The 19390-nt window shown below is 39.8% G+C and overlaps 1 non-coding gene across 1 annotated transcript; it reads right to left on the reverse strand.

Annotated features, from left to right (window-relative positions):
- Positions 1 to 16292: 16292 nt before the first annotated feature.
- LOC131228332 (small nucleolar RNA R71) lies at positions 16293 to 16399 on the reverse strand. Its single transcript, XR_009162839.1, has one exon. It is a non-coding gene; the product is annotated as a small nucleolar RNA R71 (small nucleolar RNA).
- Between the last annotated feature and the right edge of the window lie 2991 nt (positions 16400 to 19390).

Consider the following 19390-nt stretch of genomic DNA (forward strand, 5'->3'; position numbering starts at 1 on the left):
AGTTGGGGGTGTGTAAGTGCTGTAATGTATAAAGCGATCTTATTTGTCAAATTTTGATGGGACAAAATAGGTTATGATATGGTTCACACAATGTGATGGAAAGTTCACCTTCAAGATCAAGCCATGAAGTTGGATAGTGGAAGCATAAGCACAAGTTATGAAGATGGATAGTTCAAGTTACAGTGTATTAAAGTTCTACTACATTTCTAATAGAAGATCAAGCTCCATTTTCAAGTGCACTTCAAGTAGAAGATCAATTGAGTACTATTGAAGATTCAAGTAGAAGATTCAAGCTTTACACTTCAATGTCTAGTTTTCTCAGGTATAATTGATCCTAGAAAGACCTTAGACTTAAGAGCTTTCAAATGCTAAACTTATACGGATTTTTATACTTTAGTTAGGCTTTAGTTCGACTAGTTTATGCCTTGGTTCTACTAGTCTAAGCTATGGTTCGACCAGTTTAAGAATATCTTTGACTAGTCCAAGATTCAAACTTAAAAATGGATATTTTCTGGTGGTTTCTCGACCGGTCAACAGGCTGCTCGACCAGTCGAAGGGTGCTCGACTCGAAGTCTAGCAATCAATTTATGGCACCCTTGACTTGTCACGCCCCAAACTTGAAAATCGGATTCACAGGAATCTCGATCGCCAAATCCGGTGCCGACAGCCTCCGTAGTACCCCATTCTCAGTTCCTAGCGTCCATATGCTAGATTCTGATTCTGGGATACTACAAAGAGGATTTTTTTTTGTACATTTAACTCATAATAAGCATAACCACAAGATTACCCAAATTACAAAGACAACATCATCATCACATATCCACTAATATAAACATTTGAATACAATACTGAAAGGAAAATACGTAATCAAAAGTCATGCTCCAGAAGACCGTTGCACGCTCCAAGCTCAACACTGCTGCAACCTATCATCATCTACACGCATCTATCGTACATAAGCTTATAGAAAGCTTAGAGGGTGGTGTAAGTGTGTGCACAAGGTAAGTACCAAGTATTCAATACAATGCTATAGTCATACAATACCGAAAATACTGGTAATCCATAAATCGTACAATGTCGAAATAAGCAGGAATACTGACAAGATCATGAATTATCAGAGTAAACAGAAATACTGACAAGATCACAAATCATAAGATAACAGAATAAGCGAAAATACTGACAAGTCCATAAGTCATACAATATTAGAATACACAATACGAATCAACTATGCAAATGGGAAGTCATAAAGAGTCAAATATCAGATGCCGTCTCTAAACTATATAAATGCACAAACACAGGTAACACAAAATGCCATATGCCGTAGATGTAATGCAATATGCGGTGTGAATGGAATGATCATATTGGAGTGTGAAGTGGGGATGATAGTACGTAGTATCGCAGGCTATGGGGTCCATCACAAGAGAGTTCTATCCAAACCAGTCCCATACCTAAATTTGGATAGTCAGACTCAATGTGGTAAACTCCTGATCTCAGGTTAGTCGCGTGCCCCAACCGAAATCCTGGCCATTGCGAAGGCACACGTAACAAATAGTTGCGCACCACAAACCCGAATGGATAGTGAATGAATGAATGCATGAATGAGTATGCAACTCCTGCTCACAAATCCACATATCAGTATAGTTCATTTCGAGGATCATCACCGGGGTTTAGTACACTTCAAATGGCACTGCCGCTCTCCCAGCCGCACAATCCAAGTGAGCGTAAGAAACCTCACTATCCGCCTGACCAATAATCTACCAATACCTATCTGGCACGTCGATAGCAGACCCATTCACGAGCTGGTCAAACTCAGCCTAGTATTGCCTCCTACCTTCGGGCGAGTAAGGCCACACCCCCTCCCAACCGACCATGACACAATGGGAGACGCGGTTTCCTGGTATTCGGCACTCGGGCGCTCATGTATCCACTCGGTCTCGACGTTGGGGCGTCTCCTGGCCCGGAGGTTTAGGGATTTTCACCCAGGGACATCTATAGTGCTCGTATGCTAGAACAAATTTTCGTTGTCCTATCTGGCCATCCACGATATACCTGTGGAGGCTACGACCCTGATGTCACTAGGGCGTATAGTAATTATAATGCAATATGTATGAGTTATACAATCCAGTCATGCATCAATCTTGCACATATCGTGCGCTCATGTGAGATAACCTCCGCCTATCAGGGAGTCTCATAACAACATGCTCAATGACATATGTAATGATCAACCACATCTCATAACAAACATGCAGATGATGCGTATGACCATGTATTATGATGCTATGCTGTCAAATACTCATAATCGGTATCAATAACCGGCATCGATAATCAATCTCGACAATGTGGACATTTAACCAACATTGCCCCCCGAGGAATGGTCCCATAGATCCTAACATATAATGGACCCATGACCTCACACAAGGGCCCAAATATACAACAACATGGGCCTCACTCATGAGCTTAATACACATCATGATGGGCCTTTCACATGGGCCTAACATATATCACAATGGGCTCCGTCGCCTAGCCCTTAAATGTATCACATTGGGCCTCAACTACAAGTCGCATATAAACCATATAGGTCTCGACAATTGACCTCGACAATTGGGATCGATCGATAATTAGAATTGGTAAATCGGTCACATCAATCGGAATCGATAATCGGCCACGACAAACGGGATCGATCGATAATCAGAATCGGCAAATCGATCACGATAATTGGATCGATCGATATTTAGAATCGGCAAATCGGTCATGGCAATCAGAGTTGGCAATGGTCACGATAATCGAATCGATCGATAATCAGAATCGGCAAATAGGTCACGACAATCGGATGATTGATAATAAGAATCGGCAAATCGTAGCAATCGGAGTTGGCAATCGGTCACGACAATCGGAATCGATTGATAATCAGAATTGGCAAATCGGTCACGGTAATCGGAGTTGGCAATCGGTCACGACAATCGAAACGATCGATAATCAGAATCGACAAATCGGTTACGACAATCGGATCGATCGATAATAAGAATCGACAAATCAGTCACGGCAATCGGAGTTGGCAATCGATCACGACAATCGAATCAATCGATAATCAGAATCGAGAGATCGGTTACAATAATCGGATCGATCGATAATAAGAATCGACAAATCGGTCACGGTAATCGGATTTGGCAATCGGTCACGACAATCGAATTGATCAATAATTAGAATCGACAAATCGGTTACGATAATCGGATTGATTGATAATAAGAATCGGCAAATCGGTCACGGCAATCGGAGTTGGCAATCAGTCACGACAATCGAATCGATCGATAATCAGAATTGGCAAATCGGTCACGACAATCGGATGATCGATAATAAGAATCGGCAAATCGGTCATGGCAATCGGAGTTGGCAATCGGTCACGACAATCGGAATCGATCGATAATCAGAATTGGCAAATCAGTCACGGCAATCGGAGTTGTCAATCAGTCACGACAATCGAATCGATCGATAATCAAAATCGACAAATCAGTCACGACAATCGATGATAATGGCCTAACAAGTTTAAGGGAAGGTCACAATGTAGGCATTCAACCACCATTACCCATCAATGTGGACATTTAACTAACATTGTTCCCAAGGGGTGGCCCACATCACAAAATCACTCATCACATCGGGCCTCGCCAAAGGTCACGAACACATCACGGTGGGCCTCCTTACATGGGCCATATATATACCTCAATGTGGGCCTTGCCAAATGGGCTGGAAATACATCATAACGGGCCTCATCATATGGGCCGAAAGAATATCACAATGGGCTTCACTAGTGGGTCTGATATACATAATAGGTGGGCCATGCACATGGGCCTTAAATATAAAGCATGTGGGCTCTACACATGGGTCTCATATACATCAAATGGGCCCTGCACATGGGCCTCAATTACATCACACGTGGGCCCTACAAATGGGTCTCATATACAACACATTGGGCCTCATACACGTCACAATGGGCCGCATCATGGTGGGCCACATACGTCACAATGGGTCGCATCACATGGGTCACACTAATGGGTCTCATAGATGGGCTACAAATATATCAAGGTGGGCCTCACATATGGTCCACAAGTATATCAAAGTGGGCCTCTTGAATGGACCACAAAATATACATTAAAGTGGGCCTGACAGATGGGCCACAAAAATACTCCAAGGTGGGCCTCACAAATGGGAACTTAGTTTACATCTAAAATCATTTCAGTAGTTGCAGGTGCAACATGTGTATCACTGTCTATAATGATTCCATGGGGCACATGGCCTACTAATGATGATCAGCACTATCCAAACATTGTCTAGCACTGTCCAGATGTGTGGGCGGTGTGGCTGAAATGCATACAACATGGTGGGGTCCCACAGAACTGTCCAAGCATGGACGGCCTGTAACACAAAACATACATCACGGTGTGGTCCACGTCCATGGACTGGACAGAGTGGAAAAAATATTTACATCATGGTGGACCCACGCCCATTAGCTAGATGAATAGATGGACGGTTGGGATAAACACACATCGGTGGGTCCCACAGAGTTGGTGACGTCATTACAACAGGTATATAGCTGGTGTGAGATGCACCAGTCAATCCTTTCCAGGCAGGTGGGTCCCACGTGGGGCCCACCACATATAATAATATATTTTATTTATGATTATTATTATATTAATATACATACATACATATATATATACATACATACATATATATATATATATATATATATATATATATATATATATATATATACTACTCCAGCAAATTCGTTCGCAGCTGTGCATCTCAAAGTGGGCCCCACCTCCACGTGGATGGCTTGGAGAAAACATGTACATCACGTGAGGCCCATGTACGGACGGTTTAGATAGACCATAAACATCAAGGTGGCCCCACATGTATGGTATAGATGTAACCCGATCAGACCCTCTGATCGTTTTATAATCAATACAGCAGCTATTAGCTGTATAGGTACATCAGCCAATCCACTCAAACGGTGTGAATTTCACATGCAGATGGACTCCACCATCCACGGACGGTGGATGGCTCGGATGAAAGACATGTCAGGTGGGTCCATACAGACGGGCGGTATGGATGCAACCCACGTAACTTGCTGATGTCATACAGCTGTGGGTCCCACCTAGCAAAACAGATAGACGGTCTAGATACAGAATAAATACATCATGATGTGTACCACCGTCCAACAGCTGGACGGTGGATACAACATATATATATCAATGCAGGCTCCACCGTCCAGGGACGGTGGATGGTATGGATGACATGCAAATGTCAGTGGGTCCACACGTGTGGCCCACCTGCTCCAGACAGGCTGATATTTATGCCTTTCCTTCGTCCAAGCGGTCAGCAGGGGATGACCCTACTGCTGCTGCTACGGCGCAGGCCACAACCTGCTATTGATCTGAACCGTTGAAGCGACAATACATCACAGTGGGGATAAAGCCCATATGTCGCAATGGGGTCCACGAGGGTCACCCACACAGTTTTGGGTCCGCTGATATTTGTGTTTTCCCTTCACACGGGGCTACTGGCAGGCTGGATGGTCTGCATTGCTAGGTCTGTCCAGACCGTGGGCCCAAGCCTGAAATGATCTCTCCACATGGATGGCGTGGATCTACTCAGATCCTCAAGGTGGGTCACACATCAAGAGAGAGAGAGAGAGAGAGACAAACGTGAGAGAGGAGGGACCCCACCACTTGGGCCCTCCCTATACATTGCATACATCAAGATGGGTCCCACCACAAGTGGGCCCTTAAATCATCAAATCTAAATAAGAAATCACCCACCTATGGCCTCCTTCTTTAGCTCCTTGGACTCCTTGGCTCCTAAGCTCCTTGTTTAAGGGAATGAGATGAATTTTGAAGGGTTGGATGGTTAGATGAGGGGTTAGGAAAATGAGTCCTCTCTTGCATTCTTCTCTCCTTAGAGATTTCCTCTCATGGAAGCTTGGAATGGAATGAGATGGAGAGAGAGAGTGATGGGATGAAAATGGGTGTTGTTAGAAAAGGACATAGATGGTATGGGCTTGTTTGAATTTTGGTAAAAGAGTGATGGGTAGGGAGAGAGAGAGTTTGACTTATGGGAAAAGAAGGAGTGGTCATTGGTACTTAAGGTAGGGTGATGTGGCAAAGGATATGGGTAATGTACTTGACTTGATGGATGTGACATGTTGTAGAGATTCCCTCGAAATTCGCAACGCGCGGTGTTTCTTCAAAATGAACGTGGACTCATATCTTCAAGGTCGGGTATCGGATCGGTGCGCGAGTCACAGCGTTAGAACCGCGATGACGACGCGGTCACTAAGGTACAAGTTTTGGGTCGAGCCGACCTCGGCATGCAGGACTCTTCTTAGGATTACGCGTAAACTTCGGATACAAGTCGAAGGTCACCGGAATTCAACCGGGAGGACCGTGGAAGCCTACGGAACAGTACGGTCTAGGAAAAGGGTCTTACATGACCAGTCGAAGGCTGTGCTCAACTAGTCGAACCCTCAATTAGTCGAGCAGGGCCTTCGACCAGTCGAAGAACAGTTTTATTCGATCACGCCCAAAATTTAAAATTTGGTTGGATCTTAGACGAGTTGAAGGAAACCTTAGACAAGTTGAAGCAACAACTTTTCAGCATATAAATAGAGGCCTTCTCTCAATCCGAAATTACTCAACCAAGCTAAGAAAAGCCTTCATTTAGAAAGAGAGAAGTCCCCGCTATCATCAAGCTATTGCACGGTATTTTATATTTTGTTAATATAGCTTTTGTTTTTCAATTCCTTGATCTCTTTTATGAATCATATATTTTAAAGAAAGTATTCTCTCTTCTTTTTAAGTTCTTAGGAATTCAAATAAGTAGCTTAAGGTTTGAATTAATTTAAAATCAATTTAGAACCTAGAACCCTTGATTGTGTTACTGGACATTGAACATTCTACATCAAACGAAATGGTTCTACGGGCTATATCAAGAACATCTTCAAGAAGAAGATAAGTATCATTCTTTGTTTATTTTAGTTTATTTGAGATATCTAGGAAATCTCTTGTATTGGTTTTGACTGAGATAGCCAGAAAATCTCAGCATGGGGTTTTGATTGTGATAGCCCTTCTAAAATCACAACTGTATAGGTTTTAAGGTGAACTTGTGAAAACCTTATTTATTAGTGAACACCAATATCACATGGGTTGTGATTATTGGGAGTGGAGTAGGTGTGGCTGTTTGAAAACAGTTAGTGTACACACCGAACCACTATAACTCCTGGTGTTTGTGATGAATGATGTATGTGATGCATATGTGGTGAATGGTTATAATTTTTTTTATGTATATGTGGTGAATGCTTGTAATAGATAGCTTTCTTTTTTCTCTTGTTTAGTTTGTGATCTTAATCCTTACTAAGTTCATGAAATCAGGTTGTCCTACCTAAAACATTAGTTTTTGGTGTAAGGTTGTTCTATGAACTATGTTTGAAGCAATTTCTCAATACTACTACAATTGAGATATCTGATTTGTTGTGAATTATTTATTATTTCAGTTCTTTAAGTTTTTATTTGGCATAGTCTTATTCACCCCCCCTTTAGGACTGTTAACTCGTCTCTTTCAAGGTGTGAGATTAGGTAGACCAATCTGACTAACCTGTGTTTTCCTAGTTTTTGAGCAATTATCTCTGAAATTTTTAAAATTTTCAATTTCAAAACTAGTTTGGAAAGTGAAAATCTATGTAATTGAGCATGATTTGAGTACTACGATAAGATATAAAATTGAGTTTTTGAAAATTCAGAGTTTAATCAACTGAATAAACTATTGGCTAAGGTCTCCCAATTATTTAATTAAAAGAAAGTTTAAACATTAATCGAATCTAGTTCACCATTCACACTTGACTCATATTCTATGAGGAATGCTAGAATTTCTGATTTCAGCATGTCTATTATTGAAAAGTGTTGGGAACCAAGTTTGGAAATCCTTTCCACCTTTAAAATAATGGAAAATAAGAAGAAGAAAAAAAACTAGGTGGAAAACAATTAGATCGACAAAAGGCCATATATATTTTAATAAGAATTCACTAAAATAAAGAATAAGGAAAAGACTAGAAATAATATGAAAAAGGTCATCGATATAAAATCCAAAAGCTGGAAAAAGAAGTGAAAAGGGGATAGGTTTGGAATCAATATTTTTGTTGATTTATCTACCTTAAAGTGGTAAGCATGACTGACATTATGAAACAATAGTTATCATCTTTGGAAATTGAGTTGCGGATTCACTGAGCCGACTAGGAAGTTAATGTTTGAACGTATTCTATTGATTAATTGATGAAGGAGGATTTAATTCATTTGTTTACTCATGAGATTACGCTTTGGGTTGTCAAAGTATTGTTCTTTCATCTTGAACTTTTACTCATTAATGCATGAATACACAGTCTTCTATTTTCTAGAAAAGGTTTGAATTTTGGGAATTTGAAAGTTTGCTTCACATGTGTTTTGCTCGAGACTAGCAAAATGTTGATTGGGTTGTGTTGAGTGTCGAATATTGCATATTTCCTCATTATACATTGGTTTTATGAACATGATAGCACTTAATCGATATATTTATGCATGTTTGTCTTGTGAGGTAATTTCGAGAGCTTAAGGTGAAAAGGATGCTAAAAGTGTGAAAATTGATGCTCAAGAATTACCAAGGCAAAGATGGATCTTTGGTAACCAAGATTGAAGATTTCAAGAGTCCAAGATCTAAGAAAATCAAGCGAAGGACAAAAATCGAGTTTGCAAAGTGCAAAATTTAGAAGTTGTTGAACATGACTGTCCATGTCATCAAAGTAAGTGTTCGATGCCATCGAAGGAGGGTCGATCACATCAGAAATTTTGGGAAAATTCAAGTTTGCGGTTACTAGACTATTGGGTGCAAAGTTCTATCCCATCGAATATAAAGTTCGATGTCATCGAAGCCAGTTTGATGACATCGAGAATTTAAGGATTTTTAAAGCTTAACTTGCTATACAGTTCTAGACCATTTTTGATGACATTGAGGAGTTGTTTGATGGCATCGAATGTCTAACAATAACATCGAAGGCTATGTAGTGTGAAAATGCATGCGGTGTCTAATTCAAATTCAACTCGAACTCAAATCTTTGATGACATAGAAGGAGTGTAAAGTACGTAAATTTGAGGCGGTTTGCAATGTCGGCCGGACAAAGCTTATATATTGGAGTTCTCTGAAGCAATTTAGGAATGAATTAGGGTTGGAGGAGTAGAGCAAGGGGTGTAGCTACTTCCAAGTAGGGGTGTACATCAAGTCAAACCAAGTCAAGCTAGCCTTAGCTCGACTCAGCTTGGCCACTAGCTGACCTCAGCTCGAACTCGGCTCCACTCGGTCCTCAAGCCTGACTGGCCAGCTCGACTCGGTTTGGTCAATAGCTTAGGCCAGCTCGGGCTGAGTTCGAGCTAAGATCGAGTTGAGTTCGACATTGAGGCATTTTCACAAACACCTGAGCTACAACTTTAAAATCCCACTATATGTAAAATAGAAGCAATGGTTTTACAGGTATTTTATCAAACACCTTCTAAGCAATATAAAAACCAAGAAAAAAGGGTATTTGTTTCATGTACATACCTTCCTTGCCACCAGCCACACTTCGTTGAGTCATTTCATCAAACACTTGGTGAGCAACATCAATAGCAAAGTAATTGAGTCACTGAATTGGTTTGATCCGAGTCAAGTCGAGTCGAGCTGGGGCTAGTTCGAATTCGGCTCGAACTTATTTTCGAGCTTAAAAAATTAGCTCGACTCGGCTCGAACTTAGCTTCGAACAGAGTCGAATCGAGCTTTTTGAGTCGAGTCGAGCGAGCTAACTGAGCTAGCTCGGTTCGTGTACACCCCTGCTTCCAAGGAGTTCTCTCTTCTTTTCTAGTTAGTTTTCATATTTTTCCTTAAGAGTTTTAGCTTACTCATGTCTTTGGTTGGTTAATCTCTTAAGTATATCTAAGAGGTTAAACTTGTAGTTTATTTTAATGCTTTTCTTATTTTAATTCACGTTTATGATCTTCATGTTGAATATTTTATAGTTATTGTTTGAATTTAAGAAGTATTTTTTATTTTTACTTCGATCTATCGTCGACTCTGGGCACGGTGGATGCTTAAGAACTTCCATGAATGCTTTCTTTTCTATTTTTATGAATATTTGATCTGTAGAATTCTTTAATCTACCATTGACTACTAGCATGGTAGATGCTCCGAACTCTCTACAATCAAATCAACAAGATGATTATATGTGGAACCAATTTTATGAATGTTTAAAATCTGTTTGGAACTATTTATAGTGTTTTAACCGCTCTATCATCCAACTGGATAGATTAGGACTTCAATTCCAATTGAAGTGTTGAGTGAATCAAATAAAGATGCATTAAGATGACCACAAGTGGATCATTGTTGCTCTAATCTTTCTTTTATTGATAGTTCACTTCACAACATCTCTTTAAATATATTTTAAGTTTAGTTTCTAGTTCTAATTCTTAATTAGTGCAAAAGATTCATACATATTTAGTCCTTGTGGGTACGACCTCGGTGTCACCGAGATTATTACTACATTGCAACCCTGCATTAGGGGTACAAGCGAACAAGTTTTTGATGATGTTGCCGGGGATTGCAACATGCTGTATTTTTTTGAATTACTCAAGTTTTAGAATTAGTTAGGATTAGAACTAACTTTTTGTCTATTTTTCTTAGATTTTCTGAATTTGTTTTAGGTACTAGCTTGCTTTCCTGTTTTGTAGCATCTAACTTAGCGGTTCTTCTTTGATAACATCTTTCTAACTTTTTTTTTTCTTAATTACTACTTTCTGAATTTTTATTTATATGATTATGTAGTTTTTAGAACTTGGATGCTGTGAGTGTTTCATGCCCAAGTGGGTTCGTGACAACAGTCAACGTCTCTTGAGCGAAGGAGGACTAGTTGAAGTGCATCGGCAGATTAGACTCCACGTAAGATCCTCTGAGTTAATCGAACTGATCACTGAAAATAAAACTTAACATCCAGATGAGGAGATTCAAGATGAGAATGAGGTACATCATCCTCTCCCACCTTGAACTCTACGAGATTATTTACAACCAGCGAGGGCGAGTACACCTTCCTGCATGGTGATTTCACTTAATGCAGGAAGGTTTGATTTCAAACTAGAAGTGATACAACTCCTTCCTAAATTTCATGGACTAGACTCTAAAAGTCCATACTTGCATGTACAATAATTCGATGCGATAGTCACCACATTGCACTTTTCAAACATGCTTGAAGACACTGTAAGACTAAAATGGTTCCCCTTCTCATTGAAGGAGAAGGCTGAGTTGTGGTTGCACTCCTTAAAGCTGCGATCTATTGGTACATGGGCAGAGATGACTCGAGAGTTCCTTAAAAAGGTCTTCCCAGTTCATAAAACAAACACTTTAAGGAGGGCGATCATGAATTTTGCCTAAAAAGAGGAAGACACTTTCTTCCAATGTTGGGTGATTCAAGGATCTTATAAATCCGTTCCACATTATGGCTATGAAATATAGCAGGTAATATATATATATATATATATATATATATATATATATATATATATATATATATATATATAATGGATTGACTTTGCCCATGCGCCAATTTGTAAAGATGATGTGTAACGGTGAATTTATGAACAAAGAGGCCGATTATGCGTGGGATTACTTTGATCTAATCGCTAAAAATACGTAATGATGAGATGCAGCCCAAAACCCACCACTTCTAAGCCTACTCAGTCAAGAGAAAATGGAGGAATTTACATCTTAAAGGAAGAAGACGACATGAGTGCAATGATGACCAATCTCACGAGAAAAGTCGAGGCCATGGAACTTTAGAAGATGGAAACAATCAAACCCAATGAGGTTGTGGAATTCGTGTGTGATATTTGTGCTAGCAGCATACATGTAACTTAGGATTGTCCTACAATCCTTACATTTCAAGAATTGATAAATGAGCAATCAAATAGTAGAAACAACTACCAATGCCCATTTAACAGACCTACCTCAAATACATACAATCCCATCTAGAGGAACCATCCGAACTTCAGTTGGAGGAACAAACAAGCGACAACCCCTTAAGAGGCCCTTACTCAACTTCTCAATTAAAGGAGGCCTTAAGAGAATACAGTTCAAAAATTCATGCAAAACCAAGAGTTATTCAACTAGAATACGGTGCAAGCATTCCAGGATTTAAAAACAACTATGGGAATGTTTGCATTGTCTATTCAAAGGATTGAGTCACACTTAGGGATTAGGGAGAGAGGGACTTTTCTAGCCCAACCTCTACCCAATCCGAAGCCGTAATGTGAAATAAGTGACCCAAGCTCTTCAAATCATGGAGCAAGCCAAGTCTATCAACACTCTTATAAGTGGAAAGACAATTGAAAATACTATTCCAGTGAGGGCTGAAATACCTAAGGACTTGAAAAAATCTGAGAGTGATGAACCTAGCATTACTCCATAAGAAAGAGAACCGGAAAGAGCACATAAGCCGGTTGCACCATTCCCCCAACTTTTGATTGCACCAAAACCTCTATCTAATTCTTGGGATATTTTAGAGGTTATAAAGCAAGTGAAGATCAACATTCCTCTCTTAGATGCCATTAAACAAAATACTTTCATATGCTAAGTTCCTAAAAACCTTTGCATGGCCAAAAATGAAAAAGTATACAAAAAAAAATCTTGTTAACTGAAAAAGTGAGTGCCATCCTAAAGTAAGATGTGCCATAAAAGCACAAAGATCCGGGTAGCCCAACTATCTCTTGTATAATGGGGGACCAACAAATCGAGCATGCACTTCTTGAATTAAGAGCGAGCGTAAATCTGATTCCTTACTCAGTCTACGAACAGCTTAGCCTTGGTGAATTAAAACCCAGTAGGACCACACTTTAATTAGCTGATCGATCGATTCATATACTGAGAGGAATGATCAAGAACATGCTTGTCCAACTTGATAAATTCTACTACCTAGTAGAGTTTATTGTCTTGGATATACAACCCATTATAGATGCGAGCACTTAGATTCCAGTTATCTTTGGCCGTCCATTCCTTGCACTTCAAACTTAATCATCAATTGCAGGAACGAGGTTATGAAATTAACTTTCGGGAACATGTCATTAGAGCTAAACATTTTTAATATGTACGAACAACCCGAGGAACTTGACGATATCCACGAAATCAATTTGATCAACTCATTCATGGAAGATAGAGCTATCCTGATTTTATACTTTAATGCTCTAGAGGCATGCTTGCCTCAATCCTCTGATTTAGATGATGACATGATAAGGGAGATGGATGCCTTGCTTGATGCAACACCGATACTTGAAGTTAACCAGTGGAGGACACATTTTGAACAATTGCCCCTAAATGAGACAAAACCTCTACCGTCAAACATCACAGCACTGAAGCTTGACTTAAATCGATTGCCAGTTGATCTTGAATACACTTAATTAGGTCAAGATGAGACATATCAGATGGTGATTGTGGGGGTCAAATATTGCATATTATCTCCCAATTATATCTTAATTTTTTTGAACGTGATACTGCTTAATGTCCTATTTTACTCATATTTGTGTTGCATGGTGAATTTAAGAGCTCGGATTGGAAAAGATGCTAAAAGCATGTACTTGATGCTCAAAGATCACTAAGGTAAAGAATGGATCTGAAGAGACAAAGAGTGAAGATTTCAAGGTCCCAAGATTCAAGAAAACCAAGTGGAGAAGGAAAGAAGTCGAAAGAACAAGTGTAAAATTTACATTCACTATGTCATCATCACCCTTCGATGACATCTAGGCTACCATTCACTGACATCAAACGTGGGTCGATGACATCGAATTTATGAATGAAAATCGAGTTGGTTGCTGGACAAATTGAAGAAAATTTTCAATGACTCAAAGCATTGCTTGATGACATCGAAGCCAATTTGATGACATCGAATTTTCTATGGATTTTTGGTAAAACTCGCCAAACAGATTGGGCACAATGTTTGATTACTTGAAGCCCTCTTCGATGATATCAAAGACCTGCTCGATGACATTGAAGGCATCTTCAATAACATTGAATTTATTGAAGAAATTGGATTAACAATCTGGATTGTTTTGGACGCATTATCGATTCCTCGAACAACGCTTGATGACATCAAAGGCCTCTTCGATGACATAGAAGGTAGGTTTGATGACATAAAAGGTTACATAGTCCAGATGAAGCTAAACAGGATGAAAAAACACATATAAAAGGCACCTTTGATGACATCAAACGACTTACGCGGAGTTATGCGGAATGCATAAATTTGAGGTGGTTTCCAAATTTTTCCAAGTCGGTGCGAAAGAAGGTGTTGCTCAACTATAAATAGGAGACCCCAAGGCATCCCTGGGCATCTATCTAGGGTTTGGAGGAGTGAAGCACAAGGGTGGAGAGCCATTGCCAAGTGGTTTTCTTCTTTCTTCCTTAGTTTTTCATGCTTTCCACCAGGGTTTTAGATCTATTCATGTCTATGGTTGGCTAAAACTCTTAGCTAGGGCTAAGAGGTGAAGCTTGTGCTATGATGGGATGTTTCTATTGTTTTGATTCATGTTTATGTTAAACTTACTTTGATTTTAGTTTGATATTTTAGGAATACTTTCGATTTTTAATGGTTTATTGTGACTCAAATTATAGTAGATCTGCAATAGCTTTGAGTATATTCTTTTCCTATTTTGAGATTGTGAAATTAGAAAATCCCATTATTCACCTTCATCCCTGAGGCATGGTTGGATGATAGAATCCCTTCTAATCTTCATGATTCTATTGTGATTGATTGTGGGATTGGTATATCCTGTTGTTTGCCATTGTCTCCTGGGCATGGCTAGATGATGGAATCACTTCTAATCCTCACAACTCCCATCCATTGAGAATTAGATCAATTGAAGTTCATAATTGATCTTAATTGCTATATCTTCCAATTGGATAAGATTGGACTCTGATTTCAGTTGTGTCCTTAAATCAAGCATAGCATCACCCTGATTGCTACAAGTAGATCCTTGAAAACCCTAGTTCCCACCTTTGAATTATTAAGTTTCTAATTACACACTTCACAATTACTCCCTTTAATTTTAGATTTAGATTCACATCCTCTTCCAGTTCTACTTCTAGTTACTTTCAGAATATACACAAGATTAGTCCTTGTGGATTCGACCTCAGTCTCACTGAGATTATTACTACATTGCGACCCTACACTTGGGGTTGTGAACAAGTTTTTGGCGCTGTTGTCGGGGACTAACGGTTGCATTTTTCTGAGATTAATTAGTTTTAAAATTAGGTTAAAATTAGGGTTTGTTTACTTTCTATTTTTAAGTTAGGGTTTTTCTGATTTATTTTTAGAAACTAATTTACTTTTTATTTCTAGGATTAGAAACTTTCCTAATTTATTTTTCAAAACTAGTTTACTTTCCTACTTTGTTTTTAGAAACTAACTTACTTTCTATTTTTAGAAACTTTCCTTTTTCATTTTTAGAAACTAGGTTGCTTTCCTTATTTTTTTTAGAAACTAATTTTCTTTCCTTTTTCTTCTGCAGGATCCCAATATAGAAACTTCCAATTTGGTAACTTCTTTGTAATTCTCTCTCTTTCTATTTTTAGATCTCTATTTCCCTTTTAGGTTTAGGTTAGATTCTGAAATTGAGGGCTAAGAGTGTTTCATGCCCAAGTGGGTCCGTGATAACACTCGATGTCTCTTAAATGAAGGAGAATTGGTTGAGGGGTTTTCTATTCATCATAGGATTAGACACCAATCGAGATCCACAGAGTTAGCTGAAGTTATGGCTACCAATCAACCAGCCAATCAATCGAGAAGACAACCTCAACCACTAGTTAAGGAAGTTTAGGATGATAATGAGGTGCACCAAGCACCCCCACCTTGTACTTTACGAGATTATTTACAACCGGTGGGGGTGAGCATGCCCTCATGTATGGTCTTTCCAAAAAATACGGGACATATGGATATGAAGCCAGGGGTGATCCAACTCCTTTCAAAATTCCATGGACTTGAATATGAAAATCTATATTTACACTTGAAAGAGTTTGATGAGATTATAACCACTTTATATTCTCCTAAAGTATCCGATGACACGGTTAGGCTGAAACTCTTTCCCTTTTCTTTGAAAGAGAAGGCTGAGATGTGGTTGCATTCGTTACGTCCTCGATCTATTGGTAGATGGAATGATATGACAATGGAGTTCATAAAGAAAAATTTCCCACACCTTAAAACGAACACCCTCAGAAAGTCAATCACGAACTTCTCCCAAAAGGAAGAAGAAACATTCTTCCAATGTTGGGAACAGTTCAAGGATCTTGTCACTTTATGCCTACAACACGGTTTTGAAATGTGGCTCATTACACACTTTTTCTATGATGGACTGACATCCTCCATCCGCCAATTGGTCGAGACAATGTGCAATGGGGAATTCATGAACAAAAATGTCGATGATGTGTGGGATTATTTAGACAAACTTGCTAAAAACGTATAATCATGGGACGTCTCCCCAAAATCGAGCACCACCTTTAGGCCCGCAGGCCCGCTCAATCAAAGGAGAGGGGTGGAATATACCTTCTGAAAGAGGATGATGATATCAATGCTAAAGTGACTAATCTCATAAGGAAATTTAAGGCCATGGAACTAAAGAAGGATAAGGCTAGGGAAATTGTTTGCGGTATTTGTGGTTGCAACATTCACACAACTGAAAATTGCCCAACAATACTTGCTTTTCATGAGGTACTGAATGACTAATCTAATGCTGTGAATAATTACTAAAGGCCTTTCAATGGACCCATTTCCAATACATATAATCCTAGTTGGAGAAATCATCTAAATTTTAGTTGGAGGAATGGACAAACTGCTACTCCTCAAGGATTCCTTAATTAAATTCCAAATCAAGGGAAACCTTAAGAGGAACCGGTTCAAAATTCCACTCAAACTCAGGAGCTTACCTACGCATTACGAGAACTTACAAAATTTAAGCAAAAGATGGATTCACATGTTATGGTTATAGAGAAGGGGATGCTTCCTGCTTAACCTTTCCCCAATCCTAAACCACAATACGAAATAAGTGATCCAAGCTCTTCAAATCCAATAGAGCAAGCTAAGTCTATCACCACCCTTAGGAGTGGGAAAATAATTGACAAATCTATTCCAGTAAAGGCTGAAAAGTTAAATGACCCAAAAATATATGAAACTGATAGACCTAGCACTACTCCATAAGAATTAGAATCGAAACTTCAAAGCAAGTTGATTGCACCATTCCCCCAACAATTGATTGCACCAAAACCTCTCTCTAACTCTCAGGACATTCCAGAGGTGCTGAAATAAGTGAAAGTCAATATTTCTCTACTGGATGTTGTTAAATAAATACCCTCATATGCTAAATTTTTGAAAGACTTATGTACGACTAAAAGACGGTAAAATATTTAAAAGAAAATCTTTTGACAGAAAAAGTAAGTGCCATCCTAAAGCAAGATGTGCCACAAAAGTACAAGGATCCTGGTAGCCCAACCATCGCTTGTATAATTGGGACTTACCAGATTGAGCACACAATTCTTGGCTTAGGAGCGAGCGTAAATTTGATACCATACTCGGTTTACGAATAATTGGGTCTAGGTGAATTAAAACCCACTCAGACTACATTACAACTGGCCGATCGCTCAGTTTGTGTACCAAGAGGGATAATTGAGGATGTGTTGGTCCAGGTTGATAATTTCTACTACTAAGGAGATTTTATCATCTGGATACTTAACCCATCATGGATATGAGCACTCAAATTTTTGTCATCCTTGGTCGCCCATTCCTTGCTACATCAAATGCAATCATTAATTGTAGGAATGGAGTCATGAATTTGTCTTTTGGGAATATGACATTGGAGCTTAATATTTTTTTTTTTCAATATGAGCAAACAGGTAGGTGATGATGCTGACGATGTTAACTTGATTGATTCTTTCGTGGAAGATAGAACTCCGATGACCTTATCCTCTGACCCTCTAGAGACATGCTTGGCCCACTGCCATGATTTAGATGATAATACGATTAGGGAGACAGGTGTCATGCTTGATACTGTGTCGATACTTGAAGTTAACTGGTGGAGGCCTGTAACACGCCGCACCTCTAGTACACGGGTGTTGCCCTTAAAACCTTGGCTAAGTATAATTGTGAACCTAATTAATAAGCGGTTCTAACTTAAACCAAGATAGTGAGAATAACCTTCAACTATTTGTCAAAACTATCCATCAACACCTGGACAAGTCACCAAAATCTCCTAGAAACTAAACGGAACCATCCACTAGTCCCATGGATAAACCTAACAACAATTGAATCATGGGGTCCAACCACAAACTGCTCAAAGAGTAGACGTGCTTGGGGTTGGACAGATGGCCCACATCGACGATCCTGATTAAAGGTGGCCCCTATAAATAAGTGGATGGGTGTACAGGTGTACTCGTGTAAAGTATGATGTATGAATGACATTATTAGGAGTGTTCAACACACAAAGTGGTTAGGCCTGAACACACCAATGACTCTGAGACCCCTTTTGACCATTGATACTTGGACCTAGAGTGATCTGACCTCAGATCGGTAAAAACCTGTAAATAAATGCTCCGATCATGACTTATGGGCCACCCGAGCATTGGATCGTTCTGATCATTGGCCCGACATCTCAGATGAGACTTCTTAGGAGAATGAACGGTGTGGATTGCACAATTTCATCATGATGGGGCTCACACTAGAGTGCACGTGCACCACAGATTGCATGTACACAGTGCACCAGACCATCAAGACAATCAAATGAGTGTTGACCCGACGGTTTTAAGAAAAAGGGGATTTTCTCCCATATTTCGCACCCGAGATTGTTTCAAATGGACAAATGTCCGTCTTGATCAGATGGTGGCCCATTTCAAGCCACCATCTAAGTAATCTGAGTCATCCATTGGGTAGGAGAGCCTCAGACGACCAGCACCACGATGCCCATTCAAACCCATGCAAACGTGCATGCACACGAGCAGGGGCTCGACTAGAAGTGTGCGATGGCTCTCTCTTAAAAACAGTAATTTCTAGGGCTACCACGAGGGTGATCCACGTCAGTCCCCTCCTCTCCATCGCAACCGTCCTTCTGAATAGCAATCCACGCCTTCCCTTCACTACCAAGAATGGGCACGCACCCGATGGTAGAGCGAAAAGGCGTGGAAGACATTTTGCTTCAGGAAAGTCCCGCTAGTGCGATCCAGGCCTCCCGCCACGCCACATGGAGCAATCCCTACCATTCCCTGTAGGGCAGCAACAACTCACTAAAGGGAGCCTTCCATCTCGCGAGAAGACCTTGGA

The sequence above is a fragment of the Magnolia sinica genome, chromosome 15 (genome assembly GCF_029962835.1).
Source record: "Magnolia sinica isolate HGM2019 chromosome 15, MsV1, whole genome shotgun sequence".
NCBI classification, from domain to species: Eukaryota; Viridiplantae; Streptophyta; class Magnoliopsida; order Magnoliales; family Magnoliaceae; genus Magnolia; species Magnolia sinica.